We start from the raw sequence: 16,298 nt of genomic DNA on the forward strand, positions 1-16,298 counted from the left end.
ACATGTGCAACTAACTGTAGGCAAGACTGCTGTGCAGTCTGTAGTATGCTACAAAACGCACTCTCACACACAATAACCCCACCCAGCCATCCTAAAGACAATGGACAGTATGAATGTCCCACCAAATAACAAACAAGGTACCACAAATTACCACATAGGTGGTAAACCAGTATGTATAGAAAGAGGAACCAGGGACCTAGGGACACACGTGGACAGTAACCTGTTATGTGACACCCACATTGCCAATGTGGCTAGGAAGACTGTCTACATGTGACACTGTAGCAGGAAAGGAGTCACATCTACGGCAACAGAGGTCATTGTGCCCCTATACCTTTCTCCAATCACACCCATAATCCAGTACAATGCCTCATATGGGATGTATCTTACCTGACACCTGCAGCAGTTAGAAAGACCTCAAAGGTACCTCACCAATAGGATAAAGGGTCACAAATACATGTCATATGCTGCCTGGCTGTAGACACCCCAGCTGAATCCAGTCACATACGGCCTACACAGAGGCATTGCATGCCTGATGTAGGAGGCCATGCCCAACACAGGAGTAATGGACATGCCCCACCCTAGAAAACACAAAGCCATTGGAGCTGTGAGAGGGAGAGATGTCAACCTCAACTAATAATGAAATAGGATGTGCTGGTGGGACAGATACACATTCCAGAGGCTCCTCACACCCTGGACCAGAATCCCATTCCATGTTAGGCAGAGCCCCTCACTGACACCCTTCAACAGGAATCTTGCCAAGTGGATGGATGATTGTAGAGTTACACTGGGGGTCTTCACTGTGTCATGTCCAGACAGGGGCACAGCCAAGCACAACATCAATGGCCATAATATGCACATAGCAAGGGGTGTCAAAAGCCACACACACTCTGGCTAGGCTAACAAATGCCCAGGGTGGATAGCCTAGTATGACCCTATGAACCTATGAAGATACAAATCGTACAGGACACTAAGGATAATCCCAAGGCCTTCACAACTGATGGTAGGAACCATGTTGGGAATTCACAGATATGCCCTGAATCACACAAATATCACAAACACACACACATACTGCCAACATACATCCTGACAGGTGCAGTGCAAACCGCCCCGAATGCAGAATATCTATCCCAGCAGACTGCTGGCCCCCTGACATTGCAGATGCTGAGGTAACAGCCAACATCTACAAAGCAAAACACACAGCAGCAAAGGTATGAGATGTTGTCCTGGGCTTAGTGCAACATGGACTCCAAGATGAATGGAATGCAAAACCACACTACTGCTCAATGTCAGCCTTACCACAGAATATGTACCCAAAGAGCAGTGTACAACAACAGTGGTCCTTCTCAACAAAGGTGTTGCCTGAATGGATACTGAACAGTACCACCCCAGAATCCTGAGAAGCTCGGTTTGCACAGCTATGGAAAGGATCAGCATGTACCACAGACATAAAGATATTGGGGACCTACTGACACTGGACCCAACCCAGTGTGTGGCCCACCCAAGTGCAGATCCTGCCCCTAACCATGTTTGACTCAATTGAAACAGCCAGTAAGGTCATTGATGAGGGCAATGTGCCCCACACAGTGTATCTGGACCTTGCAAAGGCATCTATACAATACCCTACGTGTTCATCATAGATAGGCTCACCAGCCTAAATATAAACCCACATGTCAGTAGAGGGGTTGCAAACCAGACCAAGGACAGAACAGACATGGTCAGACATGCTGCAGCCATGTCAGACTACAAACCAGATATAACTGGCATCCCACAAGGCTTCGTCCTGGGATCTCCCCCGTCTGGTATATATGTCCCATAGGTACAGGCAAACATGGAAGGACTGTGTCCAAACATGGTTGCAGAGGACTACAAACTGCTCACCACATATGATCCACCAGCTGACACAAGCATCCCACAAAAGGGCCACATAGAAACAGACAACCGGTGCCATAGCCATGTCAGCAAGCTCAGTGCAGAAATGTGTATAGTCAACCCCCATGGATATACAGTAAGTGCCCACCAATTACCACATATGTGTTAACCCATTATGTAGTCAACATGTAATGAGAGACCTGGGGACACAAGGTGATAGATATCCTGCATTGGACAAACATGTGCTGTAGTGTTTACAGGAACATACCATATACCCACCTAATCACGAAGGCTGTCAGATCTAGATAAGGGGAGGTCATTGTGGCTCTGCAGTCATCCATCATCAGCGGTACAATTGGCTACAATCGCCCTGTGGGATGTACCTCAGCAGACACTTCCAGCAACTGTAAAGTCCCCAACAGTACCTCATCAGGAGTATCAAAGAGCTCGCCCAGATGCCATGTGTTGCCTGTGTTGCTGGCATCAATAAACATGCTGCACCTTGCACAATCTGAATGGCAGTGAGCTATGCACATGAGAGACCTGAACCCCAGCACTGACTTACATAGGACAAGCTGTACTGCGTGCTCCATAACACAGAAGCCACCCCAGCACAGGCTACCCATAGAGTCACATATCAATCTACCTCAATAGGAATCCAGATGAGTGGATGGGAGATGGTACATTTAACCTGGGTACCACTGTCATGTCACAGGTAGACAGAGGCACAGTATACAAACCATGACATATGTCATGGCAAACTCCACTTACAATGTGTGTTGAAGGACAAACATACTCCAACTAGCATTACACATGGACTAGGGCACATCACTAGTGTTTGCAAATGTACACCTATGTTGTGGAATACACTACCAATGTCGGACAAGCCTGGTGTAAGTAGTTCATATCTGAACAGAATGCAACATGGTCAGATGTACACAACTGGCCCATAACCAGGCTGTTGTGCCCACTATCAAAATGTAAAGCAGTGATAGCAGTAAAGCCTAGGATACTGCCCACCACAGTCAAAGTACTACCAGTACACTATACAGTACTACAGTGTTAGGTCAGTGTGAAAGGATGTTGACAACTGTATGCAAAGTATCCCATGCAAACACTGCAGGCACAGTATAACCCTGTTGTGTTCACACACAAAGCAGTTGTACCGTAACCACACAACATGACACACAACACACAACCATAAACGGGTGATAGTAGTTGAAGTTCACACACATCCACAAATGTGGTGGGCTGCAGAGTCCAACATATGGAATGCTCACACTGGGCATGCTCACACACATTGACAACATGCCATGGGAAGGCTGAACTGGGCATGCTCACACACTTAGGCCAAATCTTGGTGTAGCAGTTGGACACACATAGCTGGTATTGTTATGTTGTAATCCAGGAACCAACCACATTATAGCAGTCTGCCCAGTGCACACAGCTAGATGACTACAGAGACATACGTGATATAGTGGATCCCTCCCATATGCAAACATCTTCCACAGATGAACAAGTAGTTCATACAAACATGGAATGTTATGGCAATAAAGATGTGCAAACAGTCTATCAGCAACAAATAATGTGCATTTGACAATTAAACATATGGGTGTAGAGGTCAACAGTAGGCCGTTTGCCCTAGGGAATGACAGCTTAGCCAGAGTGTGCTTGGTGTCTGCCTCCCCACAGGATGCACATTCCCCTTTCTAAACACAGATGATGTCTGAACCCTATAAGTACAGCAGGAGGAAAGTAACTTCCCAGTAATCCGAATAGTGAGCTCTGCTACTGCATCCGTCTCAAGTGTCATAACACAGTTAGGTAGGGGTTTCAAATCCTGCAAATGCTCAGTGTGTGTGTGTGTGTGTGTGTGTGAGTGGGGTTGGTGTGTGTGTAAGTCTGCGGGAGAAAAATGCCCCTTTTGGCAAATAGGAAAACACACTACAGGATGCACATTCCCTTTCTAAACACCGATGACATCAGCACCCAATAAGTACAGCAGGAGAAAAGAAACCTCCCAGTAATGCGAATAGCGCGCTCTGCTAATGCGTCTGTCTCAAGTGTCATAACACAGTTAGGTAGGGGTTTCAAATCCTGCAAATGCTCAGTGTGTGTGTGAGTGGGGTTGGTGTGTGTGTAAGTCTGCGGGAGAGAAATGCCCCTTTTGGCAAATAGGAAAACACACTACAGGATGCACATTGCCTTTCTAAACACCGATGACATCAGCACCCAATAAGTACAGCAGGAGAAAAGAAACCTCCCAGTAATGCGAATAGCGTGCTCTGCTAATGCGTCCATCTTAAGTGTCATAACACAGTTAGGTATGGGTTTCAAATCCTGCAAATGTTGTGTGTGTGAGTGGGGTTGGTGTGTGTGTAAGTCTGCGGGAGAGAAATGCCCCTTTTGGCAAATAGGAAAACACACTACAGGATGCACATTCCCTTTCTAAACACCGATGACATCAGCACCCAATAAGTACAGCAGGAGAAAAGAAACCTCCCAGTAATGCGAATAGCGTGCTCTGCTAATGTGTCCGTCTCAAGTGTCATAACATAGTTAGGTAGGGGTTTGAATCCTGTGAATGGCAAGTGTGTGTGCCTGTCTGAGGGGAGTAGTGTGTGTGAGCGAAATGTCCCTTTTGGCAAATAGGACAACACACTACAGGATGCACATTCCCTTTCCAAACACAGATGACATCAGCACCCAATAAGTACAGCAGGAGGAAAGAAACCTCCCAGTAATGTGAATAGCGCGCTCCGCTAATGCGTCCGTCTCAAGTGTCATAACATAGTAAGATAGGGGGTTGAATCCTGTGAATGGCAAGTGTGTGTGCCTGTCTGAGGGGGGTAGTGTGTGTGAGGAAAATGCCCCTTTTGGCAAATAGGACAACACACTACAGGATGCGCATTCCCTTTCCAAACACCGATGACATCAGCACCCAATAAGTACAGCAGGAGGAAAGAAACCTCCCAGTAATGCGAATAGCACGCTCTGCTAATGCGTCCGTCTCAAGTGTCATAACATAGTTAGGTAGGGGTTTGAATCCTGTGAATGGCAAGTGTGTGTGCCTGTCTGAGGGGGTTAGTGTGTGAGGGGGTAGTGTGTGAGGGAAATGTCCCTTTTGGCAAATAGGACAACACACTACAGGATGCACATTCCCTTTCCAAACACCGATGACATCAGCACCCAATAAGTACAGCAGGAGGAAAGAAACCTCCCAGTAATGCGAATAGCGCTCTGCTAATGCGTCCGTCTCAAGTGTCATAACATAGTTAGGTAGGGGTTTGAATCCTGCAGATGCCACGTGTGTGTGTTTGGAGGTGGGGGGGTGATTGTGTGTGTGCAGGTATGTATGAGGGAAATGTTCCTTTTGCCAGATGGGAGAACACACTACAGGATGCACACAACCCCTTTCTTGACACAGATGATGTCAGCACCGTATAGGTACAGCAGGAGAAGGGAAGGCTCCCAGTAATGCGAATAGCGCGCTCTGCTAATGTGTTTCCCCTGTGTATCGTAATGTCATTACATAGGGATTTGACACCTGTACATACATGTGTGTGTGTGCATGTCCGTATGAAAGACATGTTAGTTTTGGCAATCAGGTGATCACACCACCTGATGCACATTACCCTTTCAAAGTACTGATGTTGTCAGCACCCTCTAAGTATATCCAGGGAAGAGGAACTATGTAGTGAACCGAACAGTGCGCTTTGCTAATGTGTCCCTCCCATGTGACATGACATAGGTAGGTAGGGGAATGAATCCTGCATATGGCACGTTTGCATGTGTGTGGGGGTAGTAGGGTGTGTGTAAATGCAAGTGTGAGGGTACAGATACTTTTGGCAAATAATACTGTACACCAGATGCTGCATACCCCACCAGTAAACACAGGAGATGTCACCACACTATCAGCACAGCCAGACGGGGCTAGTTGGCTAGTAATGCCAATAGTGTGCTCTGCTACTGTGTCTATTACCATCGTCAGAGTACAGATAGGTATGTTTGGGTAACCCACAACTATCGCGTGTGGTTGTGTCACACAGTATGACCTTGTGGGTGTGTGTACATTCCAATGCATGCCATTGCCTAACCCAGCAATGGCATTGCACACATGATGTATGTGTGTGACACATACACAGAAATACCTGTGAGCCGCAGTAGTTACCATGTCTGACACATGCTTTGTGTGGATAAATGGTATTAGCAATGTATACCATTATGACAGTGTGTCCTGCTGTGCAGGGTCCGCGTGGTATGTCCCTAAACAGTGTGGGTGTCCATGGTGAAAGACCTACAGCAGGGGATACACATCTGGTCTGGCCCATATAGTGTACATGTAGGCAATGTACAGGTGCTGTATGTTCCCACCTGTTGTGGTAGTGGTAACATGTCATTCCACTGCATTTCGGTGACCACATGCTGTGAACCCGTCAACTAGAGTGTTGTAGCTACAGCAATGCTCACACACAATGTTCGGCTGGATGCAGTATGGCCTTATAAACACAGTTCATGGGACTGTCATATTGCCGCTGTTGTTATGGGGGATAGGTGGTCGTCCTGTGTATGTGAGGGTTGTGTGTGCCATGCTATGGACCAGATGGCATTCCGACACACTGTCAGCTGCACCTGAGTAGGCCCTGATGGTTTGTGCTGTGCCAACAACCTGGAGGTGTGTGTCTCTGTGTTGACCCGGGATACCACACCCCTATCCATGTGTGGTACATGTGTAGGGGATGACAGGAATGGTAAGGGGCATAGCCTGTCAGTGATGGGTAACACCTGTGATCCATGACTCATGCATCTGGTACTGCACAGACACTGCGGTTCACCGTGCTGAGGGCAGTGTCCAGTGCATGCATCCTCCGGTGTACACTGCTGTAGTTGTGTAGCAGCACTGTCAGTGTCCTAACCTGTGTGATACCCACGGAGGTCGCTATGTAAACCATGTCCTGCAGCATAAGGCAGTATGTGTGTACCAAGGAGCCTTGCCAGTATACATCGGGCCATGTGTGTCACGTGCAAGATGACCCGTGAACAGCAATGTGGCTTCCCTAGCATGTAAGCACACGTTGACAGCCAGTGGATACCCTATGAATGACAGTGGAGACTGAGTATAATGTAGACATACAACAGCCTTCCCACATATAGTGGTAGAATACCTGGGGAGAGTATGTTGGCAACTAATATCAGGCTCATACTGGCCTGTGCCACATGCTGCGAGATCCATTCTATGTTCCCTATCACGTAGTCCAGGGAGGGATGTCCCAGGCAGCCGCACTGGCATGGTCAATGAGTGAGTCATATCTGTCCATGCCTCTGTCTGACCTGTATGCATGTATGCTGTGGTGGACCATAGTGCCCCTGAGTCATATCACTGTGCCCTTCACCAGATACAGCCTGTTGAGCGGGACCCCAGTGCAGCACACATGACAGGTACCTGACACGTCTGTAGCAGGTGTGTTGTGTAGCCCTACAGGCTGTGGGTGTGCGGTACAGGGGATGTGCGTTACATGTGTGGCATGTGCTGTGTTCCGACGGAACATATGCCTGTGTGCCGGCTGCGGAGGTGTGTGATGCACAGGCAGGCTGCTAGTCTGAGTCCCTACGTATGCCCCAGTGTGTTCAGCATGCTGTCAGTGTGTGGCAATGTCTGCCTGGTATTGTTGTCACTGTAATATCATGTATTGATATATTTATTGGTCCTACATATGTTGACTGGGATAGCCCAACCGGATGCATGTCCATTCCCAGGGTAGGCCCGTGGAGACAAGCTACGAGGGTAGCAGATACAGCATTAGAAAATACTAGCATGACATAGTACAAACAGATTATGAACAGAGATTACATAAGTAAGCAGGTCCAACATGTTCCACAGGTTAATGTCAGACCTGAGCACAAGCCAGGTTTACATTGTATTTACACAGTACAGTGGTTCACACAGGTTACACATCCGAGTTAGCCAGGCCTGATACACTGACATAGCCAGTCACATGACAAATGTTGTTTGGGTCTACTGTTAAATGAACTAAGGTGGACATTAGGGTAATATCAGCTGGAAGTGGGTTCCAGGATCTACGTACAGGATTTGCAAAGACCACCAGCTGTGTTAATAGACTCGCTAGTCCAAAGCAGTACAATGTTAGAGGCTCGAAGTGGTCTAGGATTGTCATAGGGGGTGAGTGTAATTTACGTGCAGGAGTATTGTCCGGATTATACAGGATGTTATAGGCCATAATCATTTGGTTATACTGTATTAGGCTGGGTATTGCAAGCCAAACAAGCTGATTTAGATTGATGCAATGATGTGTCCTACCAGGCGGGCCAGTGGCAAGCCTGGCAATGTGGTTGTAGCAAATCCAGTGCTTGTTAAGGACAGTCTTGTTCATATGTGAGAGTAGAGGGGATGCATACAGAAGGGCTGCAACACGGTGTGAGCGAGCTATGGCACCTCTAGCTGGAGGGGCTAGGAAGGCTTTAATACTGTAAAGTGACCCTAGCTTTCTATTGATGGCTTGGCTAATCTGGTTAACATGTATGTCACATGTGAGGTTATTGTCTATGATGACACCTAATAGTTGTTGAGATGGGTCAGGGTAGAGTATTGTGCCATCGGTTGTTGTTATGGTAACGGTGAACGTGGTAGACATACGTGTTTGTGGAATAACAGCAGTCCAGTGTGACTGGGATGTAGGATCAGACGACGTTCAGAAAGCCAGTTTGCTATTGTATTACAGGTGGTCTGGGTAGCTGAACATAACTGTACTGGAGATGTGGCTGAGCAGATCAGAGTAGGGTATACAGCGTATTGGATACAGCTGGCATTTGGGATGACAGTATAACGGTCGTTAATGACGATGGAGGACAGCAAGGGCCTTAGGATAGAGCCTTGTGGTACTCTGAGGGTGTCTGGTAGACGGTTAGAGGGTTTGGTCTGCCAGAGGCCGGCCTGCTGTTGACCATGCAGGTAGGATTGACACCATTGGAAGGCTCCAGTATCTAGACAGTCTGTGCAGGGTGCAGAGTCCAAGTTGGTGATCAACCATATCGTATGCCTTTGAGTTATCCAAACAGAGGGCTGTGGATATATCATTGATGTTGCAGGTATGGCTTATGGTGTTAGTAAAGGCTAGGAGGCCTGACGGAGTGCTGTGATGAGAACGTAAGCCATGCTGAGTGTCTGCCATACTGCGATGTTGGACTAGGCGGTGCATGACTTGTCTATGTCGAAAGTCACCATAACCTCTGCAGGTGGAGAGTGTATAGCTATTGGCCTATCAGTGGAGACGTCAGTAGAGCTGCCTCCTGTGTGAAGTGGGATTACATATGAAACTTTACAGATGGTGGGAATGTTAGATTCTGACATAGTACCTTTGATTACCTTTGAGACGGGGTAAGCAATAGCATCATCTGGTGTTGATAGGTACTCGGCAGGGTGTTGATCGGCACACAGTGTAGTGGGTTTCACTGTTACAACCGAGATACGGAGATGTGAAGTGGCAACCGGTTGGCAGCTGGACGCACGTAGTTTCCTAGGGGTGCTGCTTTCAGGACCAGGGGAGCTAGGAGGTAATTGGCAAACTAGGGCCTGCACTGTCTCAGTAAAGGACTGGTCAAAGCTATCAGGAACGTCTTCAGGGGTATTATCATTAGTAGCGGCAGGGATTGGGTCTGACGTTTGTCCTGTACGTAGTATATATGACATGCCACCTGACAGGGTATGGCATCACTGGGCTCAGAGAGACCGGTCCCCAGACTGGCTGTGTGGTGGCATCCCACACATGCGTTGTATATACCTGGCCAAGGGTGATGGCTGACCGCATACATGTGGCAGCTGTGACGTTGACACATGACCCACATAAACCATGACTGGACCATAGAGGCGATTCACAGGTTACCTTTGGACATGCCACCCTAGTAGTGTGATTGCCATGGTGAGTACCAACACATAGGGCCAATGGGGAACAACATACAGAAGGTGTGTATGTGTGGGTGGACTGCCTCTGTCTCATAGCACTGACATATATGACTGCACACGTGGGTGTATGCCGGGTAAGACGTGTGCAATGTGTCACAGGCTACTTACATGTGCACAGGACAGACAGTGCCATTCTGTCATGTGTAAGGTTGACATACATATGGTACGCTATGCAGATGTCAGTAGCAGTCTACTGAAGCACTGTAACCCTGCATTGCAGGTGTAAGCAGTGTTCCAGGGGACCCCAGGTGAACATGCATGCATACAAGGCTACAGTACACAGGGCTACAAGTACTGCATCATACAACGAAGAAGGGGTAACAATAACAGTAATTCACAATGCATATATGTAGGCACTGTCAACATGTACCCAGGAATACGCAGCACAGATGGCCATGGTGGAACCGATATTATGTCATACTTATTTGTGGTCTGGACAACATTGGTACTGCACACATATCTAGATGCGTGAACATACACATGGCATAGTTGTTGTGGGCATATTGACACCATTACTGTACATGTCCACCATTGCATATCACTACTTGCGTTAGCATTCCCCCTGTGCTACCCATGTATGCGGCTATCTGTTGACAACCTTACCACCGGCATGCAATTATGTGCAGCTGTTATGCTTTGGTATGTACTATGGGTGCAGATAACAATTCATGACATTCATACAGTTACTACAGCAGGCATGCTGGGGTACACACACAGTCATAGCAGCACACTGTACTGTTACCAACATGATACTAATAGTACACGTCTATGTAGTCACCCTGTGCATCAGCAACGTGTTTACCTGTTCCCGCAATGATGTTGGAGATTGCAGGAGGTGGCACAGTGTCATCATATGCACAGGGTGTGGATTAGGTATGCCTGAGTCAGCCACTGATACCACCAATTGACATGTGTGTGTATGTGTGTTGGTGAGGGGCAGCAGTACAGGGTGGGCCAGTGTTGCTGCAGTGTGTGCATGTATGTGGTTGCCCTAAGTGTTGACATTCCGCATGTGTGTATGCACGCACACAGTTCCACCTCATGGCTGCCATATACAGGGGTTTGTGGACAGCCACAGACTGCACCTGGCAGGCCATACAGATCAGTGTCTGTGTGCATGGACACGGTACCTGTGCCTGGCAGGGGTGCTACGGACCGTATCCAGTACAACGCCTGACTGGGTACTGTCATCAGAAGTGGGAGTGTGTTGACTGGACACATGTCCCTGTTGGGACTGTCCAGAGCCACGCGCACGTGGTCTCCTGGGGCGTTCCGATGACAGCACAGACCCAGCATTGCTGGGTTTGCTGCTGGCACTAATGGGGCATGCACAAGCCTGTTGCCATCCGCGCCGACTGCCAGCTGCTGCCGCTGCCGGCATACGGCCACATCGACGCCGCAGACGCCCACCACTGCCCTGGCTCATGGACATCTGGTTGTGGAACTGCTGTAAGATGTCCCCACAACGTCTGTCTATGACATTGGTGAAGTTACGGATAGCATCCGCAATGTCACGCATACTGTCAGTCATGGCTGTGCGGCATGCTCTGAGCTCCCTCAGACCCTGTCTGGTGTACCTTTCCATACGTGACTGAGCCTGCATGACAGTCCGAAACATCGCTGAGGTTGACAGACCTCGTTGGGCACGTCGGCCAGAGGCAGTACGCCCACGGATGCTCCCACAAGAACCCATGGGCAACTGTCTGTGTGGTACCATCGGAGGACCCTGCCCATGGCTGCTGTGTGGGGACGCATGTGCCACAGGTACCACATTACCCTGGTCTATGCCCGCTGTATCCTGTCCATCACCTAGGGACAATGGTGACATAGGATGTATAGGCAGGATGACTGTGCGCAATGATGGGGTTGACAGCTGTGTACTGTCAATTGGCTGACCAATGGCAGACCCTGACACACCTTCCTGTACCATTACACATATATCATCATTACCAGTAGCCGTGGCACAGGATTCAGGTTCCCTGCTGCAAGTCACCAGAGCAGCCCCAGAACCTGTGGGATGGAGACAGGAAACACAGTTTACATTCTCCAGACATTGTTACCGGTGATGCACTTATACACACATGCACACATGGACACATGCACACGGGCACACATGCACACATGCACACGTGGACACATGCACATGTGGACACATGCACACGGGCACACATGCACACATGCACACGTGGACACATGCACACATGCGCACATGTGCACATGCACACGTGCACATGCACACATGCACACATGCACACATGCACACATGGACACATGGACACAGGCACACATGCACACGTGGACACGGGCACACATGCACACATGCTCACGTGGACACAGGCACACATGCACACATGCACACGTGGACAGAGGCACACCTGCACATGTGCACACATGGGTACTGACACACCTGCACACATGCACATATGCACACCCTGCAGTATACACACAGAGCACTACTGAGTTACACTACTGTTACTAGCATTATCAGGACTATTATAGGTTATGTTAAACACACTCACCAGCATGGATGGCCTGTCTCTCTGTAACCCTGGAGGGACCTGCAGAAAGGATGAGATTAATGTTAGTGGGCACATCTGTCCCATTGATATTGCATATGATACAGTGTACAGAACAGTCAGGTGTACATATGGCATATTACCTGCACGCTCCATGTCGTGCTGCTGTGTGGAACCAGCCTCCATCATGATGCAGGTGTACTGCTGTTGGTGTTCCGGGGCTGGAGCCACAACACTTAGGCGTAGCCCCTCCAGTCTGGTGAGGGGGGGATGTGTGGCCACCCCACCTCCTGTGGCGACCTGTTGCCTGTGGATATCTGCTGCACGCTGCCGGACACTTCGGATTAAATCACTGCAGTGATGTCGTACCTGCTCATATGTCCTGTTATGCGTGCCAATTTCATTTACCCTACGGACCAGGTCTTGCCACAGTGCAGCCCTCTCCTGCTGGTTCTGACTGGTGCAGGAAAACAGGATGTCATACTCCCGCACCAGGCTCTGGTGGATCTCCTCATCCTCTGCAACGGAGTAGGCAGGGTTACGCTGTCGCGCCATCTCCCTGGAAGAGAACACAGACAGGATATCAGCAGACCATGTCAACAATGTATGGCACACATACTATACATGTTATGCATGTGTAGTGATATACTACTACTCCCATATGTTGCATGTGTGTGTGTCGTGGTGGATACACAGGTACATGGCCAGATATCAGTGCTCAGCCAATACCTGTGCAACAATACCTGCCACATTCCACACTACGTAGTAGCATGCCCCATCGGTCAGCACACACTGACAGGTGCTATGCACAACCTCACTCTGGGGGTCCATCCCAGGGTACTGTATGTGGGACACCATCCACTACTCTGCTGTGGGCAGACGTTACACGGCCTGGATATACATATCCCACCACCACCACCAGTACAGTAGACTACATTGATATGTATGTGGTTAGACAGTTATTCACTTGCTGGGACTGGGATGGTATCCATGCAGCACACTGGGCCAGTGGAAGCCACAAGCCACACTGCTGACCCCTTTGCAAATGCTTACCACAGACATGCTGCGGATTGCATGACACTTGCACACACATGTCTAACCCAGACCCTATGCACAACGGTTAGGCATCCTGTCCAGTGGACCCCAGACAGAGGCAGATTGTATAACAATAGCAGGGGGCTACTGCAGGACAGAGCACATCCACATTAAGGGTAGGCATCTGTGGTCAGCACTGGTACTACGCTACAGTCCGTCGTAACAATAGCCACAGCCTACTCTGGGAGGGTAATAGACACAAACACTGTGGATGACCACAAGGCCTTCTTCAGTTATGTTACACATACCGACCACATGCCTCGGATATGCTCTGTGTTAGTCCACACCTACTTAACATTCACCAGACACATGCATATTGGCAACATTCCTGCAGACATGTTCATTGCACATATCCCCCCTCCCTCTCCCTCACCTTTCGGATATTTATCACAGCTGGGTGTAACCTCCCTATCATCGCACATGTCCAGGTGAGGGCCGCCCTCAGTGGAGGAGAACACACAGCATCACTGTGACCTCGTGGTCCCCCTGGATGTGTGCTACCAGCACTCTGGGAGACATACCACCACATGTAACAGTGATAGTTTATCTTGGCCATGCTACAGGATATGTACCTGGACAGTGGCATACAGCAGCAGTGGTCCCACAACACTAAGGGGACACCTCGACTGACCCTGGGAATTACCACATCATATGCATAATGGGCCTGGTCTGCTACGCTATGGGGTACTGCAGTATGGGATGCATGTGCAGTGACATCAGGTACCTGCAGACACTTGTTCCCAGCCAGTGTGCCTTTGGGATGGGCTGGTCCTGGCTTGGGGCCTGGCTGACATTTCACAGCAGTCACTACAGCCATTGCTAGGCCAACACACAGACACATGCTACCAGGGTCCTGGCCTATGCCTGCTTGACATGTGATGTGTGGTCATCCCCTTTTGTTGGAACTACGTACACACAACATATCACATGGACATACCTATGGATACAGACGTATGACACATTTGGAGGGTTCACAGTATGCACACTGTTAACCTGCTTCTTTGCATTACCTCTGTATGTCGCAGCTGGTTGCGTTCCACAGCTTCTGCTTGCCGCTGATATCCCTGTCAGTGCTGACAGCTTCAGGGTAGGGAGAGTCACAGTGTTTTTTTTTTATTATTGTGCTCTCTCTCTCTCTCTCTCTCTCTCTCTTCCACTTCTCGGCCTCTCTCTGTCTGCTTACAGACACTGCAATTAATTTATTGCATGTGGGGAGTGTTAGCACTGGATGCTTTTGTAGGTATTTGCATAGGTCCATGTGATGGCCTCTGCACCAATTGAGGGCCAGCATTTGCTAATTGCATACAGCTGGTTGTGTACTGATTGCAGTTCTCACTGTGATTTCAGGTCAGTGCTATAAAAGGGTATGTGTGATAGGCGTTGCCCTTTCAGATTGTGTGGGTAGGGACCATGCTGGTATGCTGTGGACAGTGTTCTGTGATTGTACAGGTTAGTATCTCTCTCATGCTTCAGGCTGTGTTGTATATTAACAGTTCTCCATTCCTCTTTCATGTTCCCTGTAGCAAGTGTGTATGCACTTTGACTCCTACAAGTATATCTATATATATATATATATATATATATATATATATATATATATATATATATATATATATATATATATATATATATATATATATATATATATATATATATATATATATATATATATATATATGTACATATGCATACATATACCTATGTACTTTAACTGACCTTATCATCTACAGGCTGCCAACTAGCATGGCTGTTTATTTTCACACACTGCTATTATGGATATCCATTGTTTGTGACATTTATTTTAAATGGCATGCTTTGTGTACTACACATCCTATATTCCCTTTACATTCATCCCTACTTTTACATGTTATATTTATTTTAGCACAATGTGTTTGTATAAGAGTCATGGCTTAGTGGTAGGGTGTACAGACTAGTGTTTCCAAGGTCCTGGGTTCGGGACTGACAGTGGGAGTTTATTTTTCTTTTGAACTGAGTACAGGACCTGTCAATCACAGTGACTAAGGCACTTTTAAGCAGTTGTAACCGGGTTAGCTGGTTTGCAGAGCTCACATGCGCACTGGCGGTAAGCTCACGCTCACCCGGTTACAACCGCTAACAGTGCTTACTCTGGCGACACCAGCTATTTTCTTTGAAAGAAAAGAAAATGGGGAGACAGGAAAGTGGTGAAAAAGGGGTCACAAAGAGGGTAAGACAGTAGGGAAACAAGATTGGGATGTGCAGGAGGGATGTAGGTAAGGCCCATAGCTGCCCATTTCTTCATCAGCAACAGCTGTGCATATGTATGTAATTTGGTGTGACATTTGAAACCTTCCACCCCTGGGAGAGGTGTCAGGACAACAATAATACTTGTTGTACAGCCAATTGTAATTGATAGGGTCCATGTCCAGTGGACATGTGTGGGGAATGGGCAGCTATGTATGGGGCGTAATTTTTTTGTGGGTACAGAGTGCCCTTTTTTTTTTTTCAGGTAAGAGTGGTATGTCAGGTGAAGGAAGTTGGTTCAGATGGGGAGGTAGGCTGGGTAGGTAAACAGACAAGACAAACAAGACGCATACAGGGACGGTGTATGACACGTGTGGGGGGGGTTACACAAATGACGGGGACGGAGGTTTGGATATCCAGAGCCCATGAGCCCACAGATGGCAACAGTGGAACTGATATCCCCACCCATAGGCAGTTGCCACTGTCCCTTCACTGCCCAGGACGGGGCTGTGCTGGGGGCTGTGTAGGCGGGGCAATGGGCAAGCCCGTTAGTTGCGCCATCTGTGCCTCGAGCTGGCGTAGGGGCTCAAGGACAGAGTCCCGAATCTCCCTAT

The sequence above is a fragment of the Protopterus annectens genome, chromosome 5.part1, assembly GCF_019279795.1.
Source record: "Protopterus annectens isolate FY-2018-M chromosome 5.part1, PAN1.0, whole genome shotgun sequence".
Lineage (NCBI taxonomy): Eukaryota > Metazoa > Chordata > Ceratodontiformes > Protopteridae > Protopterus > Protopterus annectens.